Source organism: Malaya genurostris, chromosome 3, assembly GCF_030247185.1.
Source record: "Malaya genurostris strain Urasoe2022 chromosome 3, Malgen_1.1, whole genome shotgun sequence".
Classification (NCBI taxonomy): domain Eukaryota; kingdom Metazoa; phylum Arthropoda; class Insecta; order Diptera; family Culicidae; genus Malaya; species Malaya genurostris.
This window is the reverse complement of record NC_080572.1, coordinates 66,129,577-66,148,146: the sequence shown is the minus strand read 5'-3', so window position 1 is coordinate 66,148,146 and position 18,570 is coordinate 66,129,577. Positions and strand designations below refer to the sequence as shown.

Here is an 18,570-nt window from a genome sequence, read left to right as displayed (position 1 = left end):
GTTTTATATATTAATTTGCATTCCATTTTCATGAGGAATTATGTCTTAGAAAATGTATTCGGTGCTCATGGATTGTTTTTTTTAATTAGTACAAGAAACATGATACGTTATTAGAATTTAATTACGGAGCAGCCGTTTCAGGGTTGTTACGAAAAATTTCAAAGCCAAAACGCGCGAAATTCGCGTGAAGTTGAAAGCTAAAACGCGCGAAATCCGCGCAAAGTGGAAGGCTAATACGCGCGATATTCGTGCGAAGTATTACACTACTATTTTTAATGCAGTTGAGTCTTTTCGCAGAACTTTAAAATCCACTTACATATAATTTAAAAATCTGCATAATTTTCTCATATAAACACAATAAATAAGTCCGCATACAACACGTCACTTTGCTATGATTGTTCAGCGTTGCTCTCCAGCAGGCATAAAACCTCCTCATCTTTTGCATTAACAGATTTCAATCATCCAAATGATACATTCCATTAAATCTAGTTCTTCTATAGTAACTAAATCTGATGAGACAACAACATGAGGAACGATTTTGAGTCGCTTCAATGTGTTGGATATCCTTTTGGTAATAAGGTGAGCAGATAATAGCAGCATATTTAAGAGTTGAGCGAACTAAAGTAAACTACGGAGCTTTCAAGCATGTACAACAGAGAATATTTTAGTAACGCGGAAAATAAATCCGAATAGTTTAGAGGATTTGGTGACAGTAAATTCTATGCGCTCCTTAAAATTTAACTTGGAATCCAGAAGAACACCCAGGTCCTTAACAGACTATGTGCGTTCGAGAACAGTTTGTGAAATATTATAGTCGAACTTGAATACAGACTTTTTGCGACAAAATAAAATGACAGAGAATTTAGTGGCATTTAGATTGTTTCCATTTTGTTGATGTTACACCAATTAGTTAAACTGTTATTGTAGAAGCTCTGAGTCAGCTGCAGATGTGATTGTATGAAATTATTTAAAATCAAGAACGAACGATAGTTTCATACACTTGATCGAAAAATTTAGATCGTTGACATACAATAAAATTATAAACGGTCCAAGGTGACTTCCATGAGGAACTCCAGAGGTAACAGCAAATGATGAGGTTCTACAGTCTTATAATTCCACTATCATTTCATGACTAGTTATATATGGTCGAAGCCAATTCAAAAATGATCCGTTAAATCCCAGTCTACTTAACTTGGAGATCGTTATGTGATGAATGATTTTGTCGAACGCAGCAGCGAAATCAGGGTATGTAGAATCTACTTGTAGTCATACTTATGAAGAAGGTATGATGAACGAAGTGTAGGTTACTTAATTTGTGGAAGTTGAACGATTTGGCTTGAATCCATGCTGACTCTCAGACATGTAGTCAGAGTTGTAAAATTCAGAACTATAATTTCAAAATTTTGTCCTCTGAAGAAAACATTTTCTAGAACCGCCTTCCCGTAAATTTCAATTTTATCGAGGTGAAAATTTACCAATTCGGCCAGCTCGACCAATTGCTGAAACGTTCGCTCATCTTCAATTTTGTTGGGTTTCTTAAAACTCACAAGCTTCAAAAATTTATAAAGAACTGTTTTTTTCTTCGAACAAATGATTCACAAATGTGAAATGTTGTTCCTTGAAATCCGCGCCATCGCATCAAAATCTGAGCAGAAACCGCGCTAAATCCGCGAAAGTCGCGAAACCGCGAAAACTGCGAAATCCGCCCGACCGTAACAACCCTGCCGTTTTGCACAGTTTTTCAACACCGATCGTCTTCGAAACATCCGTGCCTAGCAGTTTAAATTGAACTACTCTTGCCTTTTTAGCAGTTCTGTTTGAACCACTGAACAGTCCCAAGGTTTACTCTACTGTTTAGGTAAAACATTCAGACGATTGCACACCGAAGCGTCCGATTTATCAGTATTTTTTCCATCTCTAACAATGGTATTCGGAAAAAAATTATTACCGTCAGCAATAAACTCCAAAAAAATTACTAATTTTCTTTATTAAAGAATGATTTTCATATCATTGATTTGTTTAGTGATTTTGTTTGCAGTGCAGCCATTTTCTGTAGAATACTCCTAATTCTTCTAATCATCGGTGCTGAACTAGCAGTTCAAATTGAACAGCTATTCTCACTTAGCAGTGCAACTTGAACTGCTAAGCAGTCGAAAAGTTTACTCCACTTAAGTGGATCGTTCAGACGATTGTGCCGAAGCGTTTTTCCACCTTCAACCATGGTAGTCTGGAAAATTTCATAGAAGACAATGAAAAACTCAAAAAAAAATTCAATCATTCTAAATAGAATAATTTTCAGAGCATGATTCTGAAACATATACACAATTCTTATAAAGATTATACACTATTCTTCACAGTATTTCAGCCCTTTCCGCCTTCACAGCATCAGTGCATGGTGGTTCACATTGAACTGCTCTTGCCAATTAGCAAATCCACTTAAACCGCAAAGCCATGTGCAAAGTTTATTACGCAACCTAAGTAAAAGAGTCAGCAAACGACAAGTAAGTTTTTGGAATCAAATTCATAATAATTCTCAACTTAGGATTCCTAGATGGTTGAAAACGATTTGTCGAGGATTTTTCAGTTAATGAATTAATTTGAACATTGCATTTTGGATTTAATTGGTCTAAACAACCTCGTAATTTTTTTGCTCTCGGGTGTTCCACCTTATAATTGTACCGCTACAATGATGCAAGTGACGCATTGAAAGTTTTGCAAAATTCACACAATCAATCAACTAGTATGTGTGATTTTCGATATTTGAAAGTGTGGGAAAGCACTCTTTCCCTTCGTATTCACGTCATCCAGTTATATCTCTGACATTATCCTCCCGCCTTTTTGGTTTAAACACTTTTTAGAATGGGATCTAGGAATTTCACAATTTTCTCAAATTCCTTGAGTTAACAAGAGAGAATTGGTATTTCGGAAACAAATTCTCAGTAAAGTAATGACTGTAGGAAACGTAATGTATGTACGTGTACAATTAAGGTCTGAGGACAGAGGGTCGCGTGTTGAGTTTTAAATCGACCACGTGGCTCGCTCAATTCCCTTTGCGCATCGTATTTCTCTTGTACTCTCTCGTATATGAGCAAACTGAGAAGTTTTATCACATAAATCTATTGTATGGATTGGACATTACATGGATTACAAAACACAATGAAAAAATATTCAACTTTCACAAAGATTGAATGAAACAAAAAATGAGTTTATACACAATGAAACGTCTGTGTGTTTGGCAGCCTTGTTGAGCCAATTTTATTTCTTTCTCCTTTTCCAGAATACTATCAGGAAACCAAAGCGATAAAAATGGCGCATGCATTGAAACTGTTTTTATGTCCTAATCGCATCTAAACTGAATTATCTAGACTTTGTCACGGTAGATTTATGATACAAGCCTTCAAAGCCGAAATATTCGATGAACAAGTAGAGGTATGCATTTTCGAGCGTTCCAATTCTCAGCAGTTCTTCAGTCAGAAAAAATAAAATACGATTGCTAAACTCAATGAATCTTTCTGAAAATTCCACAGAATATTCTCAACTGAATTTCGAAGACATTGTCAGGTGGGTTTTTATATATTCATCGTTTTTAAGAAAATTTAATTTGAAACGGGAAAATAGCAAAAAACCTACCAGTTTACGGTACTGCCCTTAATGTTTTACTGTTTCAAATGTGTGCAATTTTCCGTGGGTACTGTTCATATTGAATCAACGGTAACGATACTCGAAATACTTCACTCATAAGCCCGTAGACCAGAGAAGAATATAATTGTCACGTATTTTCAACAAAAGAATCCCATCCAACAGCCTCATAGTCGTTTTCTTTCACTGCCTCATTCGTAAATGATCGCATCTGAAACAAACGAAGAGAGACGAAGCATTTTCGTCTCTCACTGTGAACAAAAGTTTGTACCAATGCCGACATCACTCGTTCCCCTACGACAAGATGAAACCAAAATAACCTTCTTACTTCAATATAATGAAAATATGTGAGAAAAAATTGGCTAGAAAGAGTGGCTAAAAAATGACAAATCACAGTATCTAATTGCTCCAACCACCGGGTAAAAATAATTGTTAGCCGATTTGTGATGTTTCGGTTGAACATCGACACTTCTCAGTAAACGATTTTTACTGGAAACCAAAAATGACTTCAAGTGTTAATGAAAGAAAGAGCACATAATGCACGATACAATCCGGTACTACTTAACTTGTCAAATGATGCAACATTCCATTCGTACGCTGTATGGGTTTATATGTACACCCAAACCTCCGTTTACGTAAACTTTTTTTACGTTACCTCTTTTTACGTAACTCTTTTTACGAACAAAATCCCAAATAACGTGAACTTTTTTTACGAACCTACTTCGTAAAAAGAGGTTTTTGCATACAATGCTAATTATTTCCCGCTCATTTATATTCCATGGAAATTACTACAATATGGGTATTTTCGAAACGGGTATGATGAGTACATGTCAGCAAACGATAGTTGAGGTGGTTCTGAATTCCAAGATGGCGACTTCCGGTTTATTGATATTTCTTGAAAACCCTTATAATATGGGTATTTTTGGAACGGGTTTGATGAGAACATGTCAGCAAACGATAGTTGAGGTGGTTCGAAATTCCAAGATGGCGACTTCCGGTTTATTTATATTTCGTGAAAACACTTATAATATAGGTATTTTTGGAACGGGTTTGATGAGTATAAGGGTTTTCAAGGAATATTAATAAACCGGAAGTCGCCATCTTGGAATTCAGAACCACCTCAACTATCGTTTGCTGACATGTACTCATCAAACCCGTTCCAAAAATACCCATATTCTGATGGTTTGTCACGAATATCGTTTAACCGGAAGTCGCCATCTTGGAAATTTATGCAACCTAGAACATCTTTTTCCTGCAAATACTAATAATTTTTGTTCCATAGTTTTCCATTATATTATACATATCCAATAATATACATACATATGGAAAACTTTTTTTACGTTGAAAATTACATCAGTTATTCATCAAACAGGTATGTGCTTCTGTGGCTCAGTCGATTAACTGACGTGCTTTGTGATCTAATGTTTCTCAGTTCAAATCGGGCGCAGTTGCTGTTGATCTTTTGGTTTTTATTTCTTTCGATTTCAAGCCATGTAATTTTCAAATCACACAATTTTGCATGTTCATGAAAATAAATTTGTGTGAAATAAGACGCTCCATTTATGTGCCTCTTATGAGCTGTGAAATCACAAGATTTATTCGAACTGTGTACATTACACGGTTTCACGTATAAACTTAGGACAACGGCCATTGTTGTAAAACGAAAAAGCAGCCTTCTCTACTATCGCTATCGGGGCCGTAATAATTATAGTTACCATTTTGATAGCTAAATAAGCAACGTATTTTCAACGAAAGAATCCCATCCAACAGCCTTGTTGTCGTTTTTTAACTACCTTATTCGTAAATAATCGCATTTTCGTCTGTCACTGTAACAAAAGAGAGTATCAATGCCATCGTCACTAGTTTAATTGTTAAGTTTTACTTCGGCACTGTAACGTTCCGATTTCCAACAATTAGCATGGTAGATTTCTTAATGTCATGCGAACAAAACGATTCTATACCCGTTTAATTTTAACACTTCACGTTGCTTCAGGGCGAACATCAGGGGGCACAGTATGGAGTACAAAATGGAAGGTTTTTTTTGGTACAAATGCTTGTACGAAACAGTCAATTTAATTTGATTTCTTAATGCGACCCCACACGAAATGAAATCTGATTAATCGATCATGAAACAAATCATTTTAAGACTTTTATGAAGTCATGATAATTATTCATGATTTTATTATCTAAATAATTCAAATCATGGCGCGATAAATCCTATTCCAAGAAATTATATCGTGGTCTGAAAACGCGTTACTTGCGGAGCGTATTTTATTCAAAACTCGTAACTCCAAATTTTCTTTCACTTTTAACCTCGTGAATCAAGTGACAATGTGACAGATTGTGTAATAGATTAATGGAACGACGAAAAGCAGACAACGGAATACAACCATTACAAGTTCATTTGATAAATTGTTATTAATATTTTAGTCGCAGACTGACTGAGAAGCGACACCATGGAAGATCAAGAATGGGCTAATCACGACTAGGCCTTTTAGTTCGGAAACATTGAAGGAATGTTTTGTGTAAATACATCTGAATGATATTTTTGTCGTGAATACGACTTACTTTACTATGGGGTGCCTTTTCAAAATTTGCCATATAGAAGAATGGTCAGAACTTAATCGTGAATATCTCGACTTGTATTAAGGGTAGCAACATAATTCTTTCGCCATTTCATCAAAAATATGATCAGGAATTTAGGATATTATTTTGAACAGTGTGAGATAACCACAAACAACTGAACAATTCTAAAACTCTGAAAACAACGCGGAAAACTCTGTACTTTTGCTAGGCTTTTTCGCGCAAGGACGACGATTTTGAGGTAGTCAGGCACATAGCTTCATCTGAAGGCGTATAAAAGGGGAACCGTGGTCGAAAATCGATCATTTATTCATGTGTGTTGGATGGAAGCAGACATCGTAAGAATGAGGGGCGATATCATCAACCAGCAGCGACGGAGAGTGCACCTTCTGCGTGATTAAAACTTCAAACGCTCAGGTAGCAACTCTCATTCGCATTCTGAAACTGGATTCTGGATCCGGAACTGATTTCAGTTTCGAAACTGTAGTTCTAGAATTTCAACTGAACTCTGAGTTTCCTCTTAATTCTAAACTTAGTTCTTGAACTCAGGCCCAGTTCTTTATTCCAGAATTCTTCTGTTTGATTCTTTTTAGAATCATAATAATACTCTCAAATAATTATGCGACATTTTACTGTACTCTATGCAACCCTTTTTGTAGTCGTGGCGAGAAATCGTCTTCAAGCTTCAGCGCTTAGTTCCGGAATATGGGTTTAGAATTCAGAGCCTGCGTGATGAAGTGGATTCTGAAAATGGAATCCGGAACTGATTTCAGTTTCGAAATTGTAGTCTACTAAAATCCAACTGAATTCTGAGTCTGTTCCAAGTTCTATATATAGTTGTTGAGCTCAGGTCCAGTTCCTAACTCCAGAATTCTTCAAATCGGTTCTTTTGTCCTGAATACGACTTACTTTACTATGGGGCGCCATTTCAAAAGTTACCCTGTACAAGAATGGGCAGAACTTTACCACGAATATCTTTTGATGTACTTAACTCAACAACATATTTTTTTTCTACAAGCTATCGGTAATATGATCAGGAGTTCGTGATTAAATTTTCAACAGCGTGAAAAATCCCTAAAAATAATTGAAAAACAACGTTTTCTAAAACTTTTGGAAATAATGAGAAAAATTCATCACGCTTGCTTGCCTTTTTCGCATCCGGACGACGGTTTTGAGGTAGTCAGGCACATATCAGAATCTACTGAACAAATAGAAAAGGTAATCTTTGAATAAAAACTGTTCATTTCTGTTATTGCTACAGACAAAACTGGATGTCGAGGTGAGGTTCTCCCACCAACATCAGTCAGGTTGTCCTCTCATTTGGACTTCGGTCGTCAGGAGGAGCAGTCGGCAATGAAAGTAAACCTTTTGCGTGGTGTAAAGCCTCAAACGCTCAGGTCACAGAGCCCCAGTTTTCAGGATAATTTGATTAGCTTTGTGCAATTTTCGTAGTGCAAAATTCGCAACAGTGTTTAATATCTTAGAGAATTATACAATTTGGCCCTCCTGAATACCACAAATTTATCTCGTACGGCATTTTGATAATTTTTTTCACTGAAATATTTAAATCCGAAACGAAACAATTGACATCAAAATTCTGTATATTTCTATTTAGAACAATAAGTGTATACCCAAAGAATTATGGGAAATTTTCTTCACTATACTGTATACGGCCCATTTTTCAACCACTTGAAGCTGATTTGTTATATAAAATGCTTAGCACCGACTTAGAAGCCATTAATGAAAGGTTCCTTTCAGAACCACCATTATTTTATCATAAAGAACTATACTGGTTATTTTGTAATATTTAAATGTTTGTCAGAATTTTTAATGTAACTAATCTGTACTTTAGTTTAGGAGTATCGTTTCAAGTTCTAGTAGTGAAAAAGAGGAAAGCTTGCACAATTCACACAATCGATCAATTAATTGATATTCGGAAGTATAAAGAAAGAGTGTCAGTTTTATTCGTATTCACGACATCCAGTCATGTCTCTGACATTACACACCCGTACTTTTTTACGTTTCGTCTTTGACTCATCAGTGCAGAGCAGTTCAAATTGAACTGCTTAATGCTAAACTCGGTTAACCCCTAAATGACTTATGTATGTATTCTTAGTTCTGTTAGAAGAACAATCCGAGAGCTAACGTTTCATAGTAATAAATGTAATCCATTTAGAATATCGCTTTGACTCAAACAAAACGACTTTTCAACGATGAAAAAAATGAAAAAAAAAACAGAGAACTCATACCGACCATAGCAAAAATATGAAATTTGTTACAATGGCGTTTGCGTCAGACACTTACGCACTTTGAGTAAATCCAAACCCAGAGCAATGAACACAAAACTGTTTAAGGAACACGTTATTTTGGGTGTCGTTCTGCAAAACGCTATTTTTTGTAATTATTAATAAGGAATCAGAAAATTCACTTTTTGGCTATTCACAGAAATGACTTTTGAAACACTTGTTACACAGAAATTCGTTGGTCATACCATTACATTTCATTCACATTTGAAATCTTTCCATATTTTAAGAAAGTTCAAATTGCTCATTACCCGAGAGTATTTAATCATGGTGTATTATCATAATATCATAACATGAAAATGCACTTCTTTTCCGAAATCATGACTTGTTTCGCTCATTTGTTGAATCTAATTTCTAAATTCGTGTAATGAAGACTCCAGACGCTTTTAAGCGAGTGAGCAAAACAAAGCCTTCGAAGGAAAGCAAATTATTGAATTCGGTGACAATCTAAGAGATGATTTAGGACCGACGATCTCCAAGATCACAGAATTTATCCGTTCTTGAGAAGATTGTGCCATCAATGTTACCGTCGAACATGACAGGAGATAAAATCACAGGAGGCAATGTATTTACTTGGCATTTGGCTACCTTAATGTAGAGTTCTCGTTATTCGTGTACCAACCTACGAACAATCGGATACCAACATTGCCTAGGCTAATTTACATCCCGCAGAGCAACTTCGTTGAAGAACAATACGAATATCAAGGATCCTAAATTACTACCTTGCGAGACGTCCGATTTATTTGAAGCCGTTTTTCGCTTGATGCCTAACCTAACCCAGTGTTCACCCTAACTGCTGTCAAACTATTTTTATTGAAGCTAGTTTTGATCGTAGTTGTAACTCCATTGAACTGAGATTCGTGTCAGTTTCGAACCTGATTCTAATATCGGATACGCTCACTCGGACTCGGATTTTTCAGTGCGAACGCAACGCAGTTTCATGGGCATTGTTTGTCTCAAGAAACTTTCCTGGATCAGTTCCAGGTTTCTCCAATGGAAAAGGGTTTTATAAACGTTGTTTTTTCTCAACTTTACTCAATGTTGATGCTACTAGTAACAAACCCCAAGAAGATTGCAAATTCTCATCATTCAGAATGCAATCAACCTCGTCAGTAAGTCAACTTACTTACGGGGGTCTACTTTCAGGTCTGATGAAAAATGTTTCAACATTTCTGCACAGTACAACATCAGGCGAACTACTCTGTCAATCGACTGGGGCATCGGTAGAGGCACCATCGAACAACACAAACACACATACAGATTGCAAAAAAAAGCAGTCTGTTGCCATTGTGCTATGGTACCAAACAGAAATATTAAATACAAAACTGCTCGTTTGCACTTTCAATAAGCCAATGACACTGTGCCCGAGGGTTTCAAAATCAACCCATCGAACCTCGGTCCTCAGTTTCCCTTCACTTCTGTATCGTTGTTCCGCGTATCGCGTCGATGACGGTAGTGTAACTGCGATTGGTCGTGTTCGATGTTTTTGTGTCATACCAAAACTTACCTTTTCTAGGATCGACGACGGATCGACGAAGATCAAACGGAGATCCCCTTCGGGAGATTGTGAGGCAGTAGCGTTCTTCGAGGACACGATGATGTCGATCGTCAGCAGCAGCAGCAGCAGCAGCAGTTCTGTGGTGAATGGGGTTTGGAATTAATATTTTCAATGTCCGTGTGTGTGTTCATGTGCGGGGTAGGACGGACGTTGAAGGGGGGGGGGGGCTCGGAATTCGGAACTGCCTAGACTGCACGCGCGCTTTTACTGATGCTGCTGGAGGCAGAAGTGCACAGCTCGGAGAATTTCACGGTCTACCGACATGCGACGGAGAAGGTGCAGAAATTATCACCTGTGCTTCTTGCCGTACTGGGAAGAACAAGAGGAATCAGAAGCGATATTCTGACGTTTTGTGAAGTGTTGTTCGGAAGTTTCCGAACATTATTGTGATTATGTAGATTATGCCATTCTAGAATTCTCTAATCACACACGAAACATTTCTCGCCGGAGTATCTCACCTAGCGTAGACCTGTTTCCGGAAGTAGGTAGAATACACCAACAATCCCCAGCCTACTACAGTCACTTCCGGTGCCCGTGGAAGTGCAAAACGGTTCCATTCACTTTCGACGAGAAGAAAAAGAAAACGAATCATTTTCCATGCCATTCACCGGCTGGCATCAACGCGGGAAAAGCGCTCGGTCAACCAAACCGAACAAACGTGGTAAACGATATTATATAACATTTCGTAATAAAAATAATAATGCGGCGGCGGCTCGAAGGTTACACCATCGATTTCTGAGCCAGCCACGCGCGTACACGAAACGGGCGGGCGATCCGTAGGCAACCTCCTCCGAGTACCGAGCGCGATCGCAACTTGGAACGCCAAACGAAAGTAAAAGTTTATGCTTGCTGGAGTCCGAGTTCGCCGTGGCATTCGATGGGACGACGTTCCTGACGTTCACCAGTGCCAGCCAGCCAACCAGCCGGTGTTATGGCGATCGTTCGCGAATCTCCGTAGTTGCTTCAACGAAAACCCGTGATCCGACCGAGCACTTTTATGTGCCGTAAGTAGGAATACAAAACTTTTTTTTTTGGTTTTTCCTTTTGGGCTCTTCTTCTGTGGGCTTCTCCGTCCGGTCCGTCGTGTAGTTATGCTTCAACACTCTCTTTACCGTGCACTTCTTCCTCCAACAAACCCGCACACCCGCACGGTCGTTTCATGTCGCATCCTCTTTCAATTCCGTAACCAAAATTCCACTTTCCGCTTCTTTCGCGTATCATAGCATACTTTTCCACCTTAAATGTGCAACAAACACACACCAAATATTTCCTGAAATGACTTCACTTTTCCTTTTAGTTGAAACTGGTTCCCAGACACGCAAATCGTAACTGTTTGACGCACAACTGGTTCTGAAGACCCCAAAAGAATCCAGCTACCACACACCTACCGATTTCCACGATCACTGCTACTGGTTCTGTTTACGGTTCCGCTTACTTCCGCACAGATTCACAGATTTCTTCACCACCAAAAACCAGTACCAAACAAGCTCAACTAGTTGAATTGTATTTCTTTTCCACTGAACACTTTTTTTCCGCAATACGTTTTCCATTAAATATTCCTACACTTTTTTTTTTGCTATCGTAATATCTCGCACCGTTCGAGCCGTCACCCGTTCGCTTCGACGGTAGCTACACCTTCGGGAAGACTACGCTCGTTTCGAAACGTCATTCTGCATTCAGGACGGTTGCACGCACGCACAGCTCCTACTATTGCACAGAAACAGCAGTAATCCCAATGCAGAAAACTTCTCCTTTTCCACACAGAGTTGTGACACCTGTTTGCGAATGGGAGTAGGAATCTTTCGCCTACTTAGATCACTAGCCTCCGAACAATAACACTTCACTTCCAAGTTAGAAAGCAGTATCGGCTAAGTATCATGTCACTTGTCATTCAGAATTATCACAACTACCGGAATCAGATCGTCGAAGTGGATCCCGCGTCCGGAGAAATGGACCCTATGCGAGATGGTCGGACACTTTCACTCGTTTAGAATCAACGGTTCTCGGGAAATGGGGGGAAGTACCCGCACGGCCGCCAGCAAGCGCAAATGAGAGACAAAAAATTTTCAACCAAGAACGTCGTCGTCGTCGTCGTTTTAGCTGTTTGGTTAAGGTACCAGTACCCAGCACTGTTCAGAGCCCGCGCGCCGTGTGTGATCACCTAACGGCTGTCTACTCTCGACTACTTTTGCTTTTGCTGAATTTCCGTAGTTGAGGTAGAGAAGCCAGTCATCGGTCGGTCGATGCGCGTTCGGTCGGTCCAATCCAATCCAATCCAAAACCCGACGGACGAACGCGCAAAGCGAAGCGAAACAGAAACAGAAAGAGAAGCGAGAGCGAATGGAAATTACAAAAGCTGCGCTGTTGATGATTTTGTTGTTGGCCGTAGTTTTATTTTTTTTTTTATTACTGCTGTTGTGTTTTTTGCTGCTTGCTTTACCTTCTCTTCTATACATACATGCGCATGCATGGAAGCAAGTCAGCAGTAGTACGGTTTAGTGAGTAGCAACAACAGCTTTCGGCTTTCGCGAGCAAATTTTGTTTGGTTGTTTGCTTCCTCTTTCGCATTTTCTCTCCCGTTCTCTTTCTCTCTCTCTCTGGCTGTTCATTTTATGAGCTTTCATTCGCTCGCTGTTTCCTCGGTAACCACAGCGACTGATGAAGAATGTGTTCACGCGCAAGCATTAAATTGCACAGCACGCTGTGGTGGTGGGTGGGATCGCGAGAACTACTGCGCGTCTTGCGAGTGAAGATAGTGAGTTCCCCACGGCTTGACTGAATTTATTAATATGTTAATTGACCAGGTAGTGTTGCCGAAATCGCCGATAGATTCTAGGTGTAGCGATTTAGTTTTGGGTTAAATTCTGTTTTACTGTACACTCAGACAATATAACCTTCAAAAGGCAGGTTGTTTCAGACCTAAGTATTTTAAATTCATATCTTTTTACTTTGCAATCAAAAAAAATCCAAGTCTACCGCTTGAAATAGGGTAACGGAGGAAATACTCTCACTCTAATACATTTTGGTCCGGCGTAGACCTGTGGGCCGCCGCCGATAATTTCGACACGCCGCCAATTTAAGAAAAAGATGATCAGCGCGCCGGTTATCACATTACATCAGCCGAAAAAATAATATTATCAATGTGGAAAATTGTTTAGTTTTCATAAAAATTCATTGAAACAGTCAATACTATTTATTACTGATCTCCAAATAATCACACTCATATTAATCTCAATTTCTCCTCTAATTCACTGCATTCGAAACCGTTTACCATCTCTATTCACTACGTTGGCTTTAATATCCATAAATATTAGGATCGTTGATTGTAGGTCGAGAAATAATAATATAGAAAAAATGTCTCGTGTGAATCAATAGTAAAATTAATAATATGTTTATCCCGATTCAACTGATTACGCCGAATCGCGCCGCCGATATTTTCAGGAAATGGTGTCACGCAGATTCGCCGTGATTCGTATATCGAATCATTAAGTAAAAATCGTGATTAATCCACAGAGCAGTGATATGGTACCTTTTTTATCAATCCCCATGTGTTTTTTGCATGGGTATTCTTTGGCATCTTAGTTCTTATGACATTATTTTAATTATCGTCGTTTTAAGCGGCAAATTGAGATTTTAATCACTCATTACCCTGTAATGTCGAAACTGCAAATCGTATCGAATTTCAATCTTAACGTGTGACAATCGATTGAACATTCCATGAGATGTCGAAGTAAGTTCCACTTTACAGTTTTTCGTCATTGTTGATGGTACTTCCAGAGAAAATTAACCAAGTCCTTTAATTTGAATTTTTGTTTTTGAAGTTCGATTTGGGTTTTTTTTAAGAATATGATTGAGCTTTGAGAAACGATTCGATACTGTAACCGATTCTAAAATCGGTGTAGCCGAAATCAGTTAAATTCACCTGAGAAGTGTGCAGATATTTTTGAGAAATTGTAGTGCGAATTAAATTTTTCGGTATCTTCCGAATCGAAAACTGAATAACGCTTAAACTGAAATAAATTCATTTGGTAACCGACTATCCAAATCTGCCAATCCGATAAACCTGATTAATTTATGTTAAATGGACATTTTTATACTTATCACCCTGTATCTCCTAAACCGGAAATCGGATCTGACTAAAAAGTGAGATCGGTAGATCGGATCAGCCATCTACGAGAAAAATGAGTTGCATTCTTCTAATTTCGTTTCACATATCATCCTGTGGTTCCGCAATCAGTAATCGGATTCAAACGTAATTCAGGAACCTTATTTAGGAGTATACTACTTTTCATATGAATCTGAGCTTGCAGAAAACGGTTTAGCCATCTCCGAGAAAATTGAGTGAAATTTTTTGTCACACACGCATTTGCTGACCTCGACGAACTGATTCGAATGCTATATGGGTAAATATGGAACATAACTTCTAACATTTATTACAGTAAGTAGTTTAAATCAAAATAATTATGATATTACGTTCAACCTGAAAATGCTGCCGTCATCTAGTTTACATGTCATAATCGAACGATTGTATTACCAAAAACGAACCGTGCTAAAATCGGTCCGAGGCAAAATTCCATGAAAAAAGTTGCTGTGCACAGTCTTTTTGGTACTTAGAAACAATTGTATGTTACAGTATAAAAATCATGTTTAATTTGGCTCCGAAACAGCGCTTTATCATCAAACGCGAAAAACTCCTACTACTGGAATAAGGCGAAAAGTCGGATTTTGACAATCTATGGCTTGTTGGATAGCTATTACCGTGCGGAATCTAAGTCTGAAAACATAATCTGTTTTCAAGGTTAGTTGTGACAGATATTGTCAAAAAACTGAAAATTTCGACATAAAACTTTGTATAAAAAGTAAACATCCGATCTCAAAACCATTCAATAGCATTCTGGGTGACGGGGAGACCTTTTATTTGCGACTAGTTCGATCAAAATCGGTCCAGCCATCTTTGAGATCTCGACCTCTTTGTTGAATTTTTGTATTTTCCGAACGGGTTTGATGAGTAGATGTCGGAAAACGATGTATAAGGTGGTTCTGAATTCAAAGATGTCGGCTTCCGGTCTATAAATATTCCTTAAAACCCTTACAATATGGATATTTTCGAACAGGTTTGATGAGTAGATGTCAAATATCGATGATTGAAGGGGTTCTGAATTCCAATATGGCGGCGTCCGGTTTATTTATAGTTCTTGAATGTCATTATTATATAGGGATTTTCGGAACGAGTTTGATGAGTAGATGTAGGAAAACGATGGTTGAGGTCGTCCCTAAAACCAAAATGACAGGTTCCGGTTAATTTCGTTTTTACGTTTTTGAAACAGTAGTAGAATATCTGCGGCAGATCTAAATTGTAGTCAAAATTGGTGAAAAATACTAAAATATCAATCAAATCAGTTTCAAATTTCCAAGACATTTTAAACTAGACAAAGGGTGAGTGCAAATTGTCAGGCAATGCAAATTTCAAATTTGAAACATAAAACAGTGCCATAAATAAAACGAAATTCTGGATATAAAGAGCTGGAACAGATGGCTATGTCATATTGGAATTCAGAACCACCTCGAACATCGTGTTATGATATCTACTAATCAATCCTTTTCCAAAAATACCCCTATTGTAAGAATTTCCAAGGAACATCAATAAACCGGAAGTCTCCATTTTGAATATTCCAAAATAGCTCAAACATAATTTTCCGGATTCTACTCCCGCACCCGTTCCAGAAGTACTTGTATTGTAATATTTTTCATTGAATAGAAATGCGCTGGAAATCATTTTCATTTTAAGCAAAAAATTTATGTTATTTGGGATTTGGTTCGTAAAATAAGATTACGATATTTGGGATTTGGTTCATCAAAAGAGTTACATAAAAAAGGTAACATAAAAAATTTTCGCAAACAGCATTTTGAGTCACGGTTCTTGACCCGATGAACTGTTTCAGAATATATATTGATTGATCCGTCATTTATTAGTTACAAATAAACCTAATTATAAATTGAAACAACAATACATGAGTCGCAGTTATTTTTTTAACGGTTGAAAAAGCCAACTAAGGGATTCAGTTTCATTTTTCAAATTTCCTGATAATTCTAAACTGTGCGTAATCATGCAACATCAATTATTACTTTCGTACGCAACTTTCCATAACCATAACCAAATCACTCAAAAAAGATTTGTCAAAGACATATTCCGATATCGAGTTTAAAGAATCCCAATGATCATGCCAAAGAGTGGGTACAAAATGAACTCAAATAAACTAATTAGGATTCTGAAAGCATTCTATGACATAATCAAGCGTTGTTATAAAAATAGTTTTTTTTTCAATTCACCACAGAGCAATTCCAGAAATTCTAGAATCGACTTATTTCAATTTGATGTTGTGCAGAGAATTTTTCGCGGAATATCGCAATCTCATGAATGCCGATTAGATCTCGCAAAAGAAGTCCGTTGTGCTACTAATGTGAAGCAATTAAAGACCGAAAGAGACCTGCCGAATGCCGTATATGGGTTTGACGTATATGGTTAGACGTATACTAATTCGTTCATTTCATGTGTTTTTAATATTGCGCGCCTTATTTTGATAGTGGATTTCACCATAATGCTCGTTCATACCAAACATTTTAGAAAATTCAATTTGAGTTATTATTTGATATCTCATACTAGTAAAAATTATATCCTAAATTCCTGAACATATTTTAGATTGTTGCTGTCTTAAATACAACCTATTCACGATTAGGTTCTACCCACTCTTGTACAAGATACGGTTAAAAATAAATACTATTTTTTCGAAATTTTTTTAGAGCTATCGTTCAACAAAATTTGTTTGGTTTGGTTTGATTTGCATAATATAAAGCATCATTCGAACAACATTCCGTAAGTTTTTCATGGCAAAATATTGAACATAAGCCGGTGAAGGACGATTTTTAAGGACACTTTTTAGATATCATGATTTGCGGTGTCCACTGTATCTCAGCGAAGACTAATCAGAAGTCAACAAATCAAAGCAGTATTGTTTTAGTAGATTTTTTTTCTAACCCAAACGTTTCTGTTTGATTTTTTAAATTTTTGGTGGATGTTTTTGGGTTGGCGGTTCAATGCATGTGGCACTGGTCTTACAAACCAGTTGTCATTTGTTCAAGCCCCGACCGGGAAGGATTCATGGTGTCAGTAGGATCGTAGCGTTTAATTGTCTTTTTTGTCTATAAAATCAAAGGAATCAATTCATTTTTCTGTGGAGCGCGTATTGTTTTCTTTGTATTTTGTCATAATAAAACATTTCAAGAATATTTTGATGAATTTTCAAGTTAATCGAAGCAGAACTCTTGATAATCAAAGATAACTTTCCATAACTTCCAGAGTTTTGTTCCGATAGGTTTGAAAATTTTACAGAATATTCTATAAATGTTTTAATATAGGAAAATATAAAGAAAAAAGTAAATGATTTTTCAAAAGTGTTAGACCCAACCCGCCTCTTGAGGCTCAAAATAAATATTTTTAAAAATATAAAACCTGTTTTAATCCACCTAGTGGTGTAATGATGCCTTTCTCATATCAATCATACTATCATATATAATACTGTGCATTCTTCAAAATAACTTTCTTCGATTCTTAAAAGGATAACCGAAATCGGTTTGTTTGACCGTCTACTGATAAAAACTATCAATTGGAGAAGATTTGAGGTCGATTTAGAAAACTTTTTACGGTTTTTCGCTCTTTTCAGTGATGGTATGAAATGTTTTACATACTTTACCCTATATTTCCAGATCCGGAAGTCGATTTGTGAAAATCGAAAAGTTAGAAAACATATTTTCATTTTTTTGCACATTTTATCCCATAACTCCGGAACCGAAAGTCGGATCCATGTTATATTCAGAAAATTTGTATGAGACCACAAGACTTTTCATTTGTATCTAAGTTTGTGAAAATCGGTTCAGCCATCTCCGAGAAAAGTTAGTGCACAAAAACGTTACATACACACATACGCACATACACACAGCCATTTTGCGTACTCGACGAACTGAGTCGAATGGTATATGACACTCGGCCCTCCGGGCCTTGGTTCAAAAGTCGGTTTTCACAGTGATTGCATAACCTTTCTATTTGAGAAAGGCAAAAAGAGACGTTTCATGTTTTGATTTTAGTTTTTCGGTTGGTATTCTACGTTTTGAAATAGTATGCAATTTTATTCACAGTGTATATTTTTGCAAGAATGCCCAATCAATTTCCTACATTTTCTTTTTGGACTCAATGTTTCTACAATTTACAGTTTCCGAGTTATCACGATTTGAAGAAAGTGCATACAAAAATAGGGGTAGATGGGGTAAAACGTACCCCCTAAGAAAATGTAGCTGTATCTTAACTATAGAGAATAACACGAAAGAGTTTCATGCATGACTATCTTCTCTAATCATTACTTCTCAAAATTACGTACAAATACTTGCTGAATGCATTGAAAAATACATGAAATATCTTATTTTCCAAAACCC

At 37.3% G+C, this 18,570-nt stretch overlaps 1 protein-coding gene across 1 annotated transcript in view; it reads right to left on the bottom strand.

The window, feature by feature from the left end:
• Positions 1 to 12,255, bottom strand: part of LOC131439350 (transcription factor Ken 2) — a 180,174-nt gene extending 167,919 nt beyond the window's left edge. Inside the window, exons 1-2 of the mRNA XM_058610257.1 lie at positions 11,472 to 12,255; positions 10,033 to 10,160 (exon numbers count right to left, since the gene is read on the bottom strand). The gene's annotated coding sequence lies outside the window, so the exon portion shown is untranslated. The remainder of the gene's footprint in view (positions 1 to 10,032; positions 10,161 to 11,471) is intronic.
• Positions 12,256 to 18,570: the final 6,315 nt, after the last annotated feature.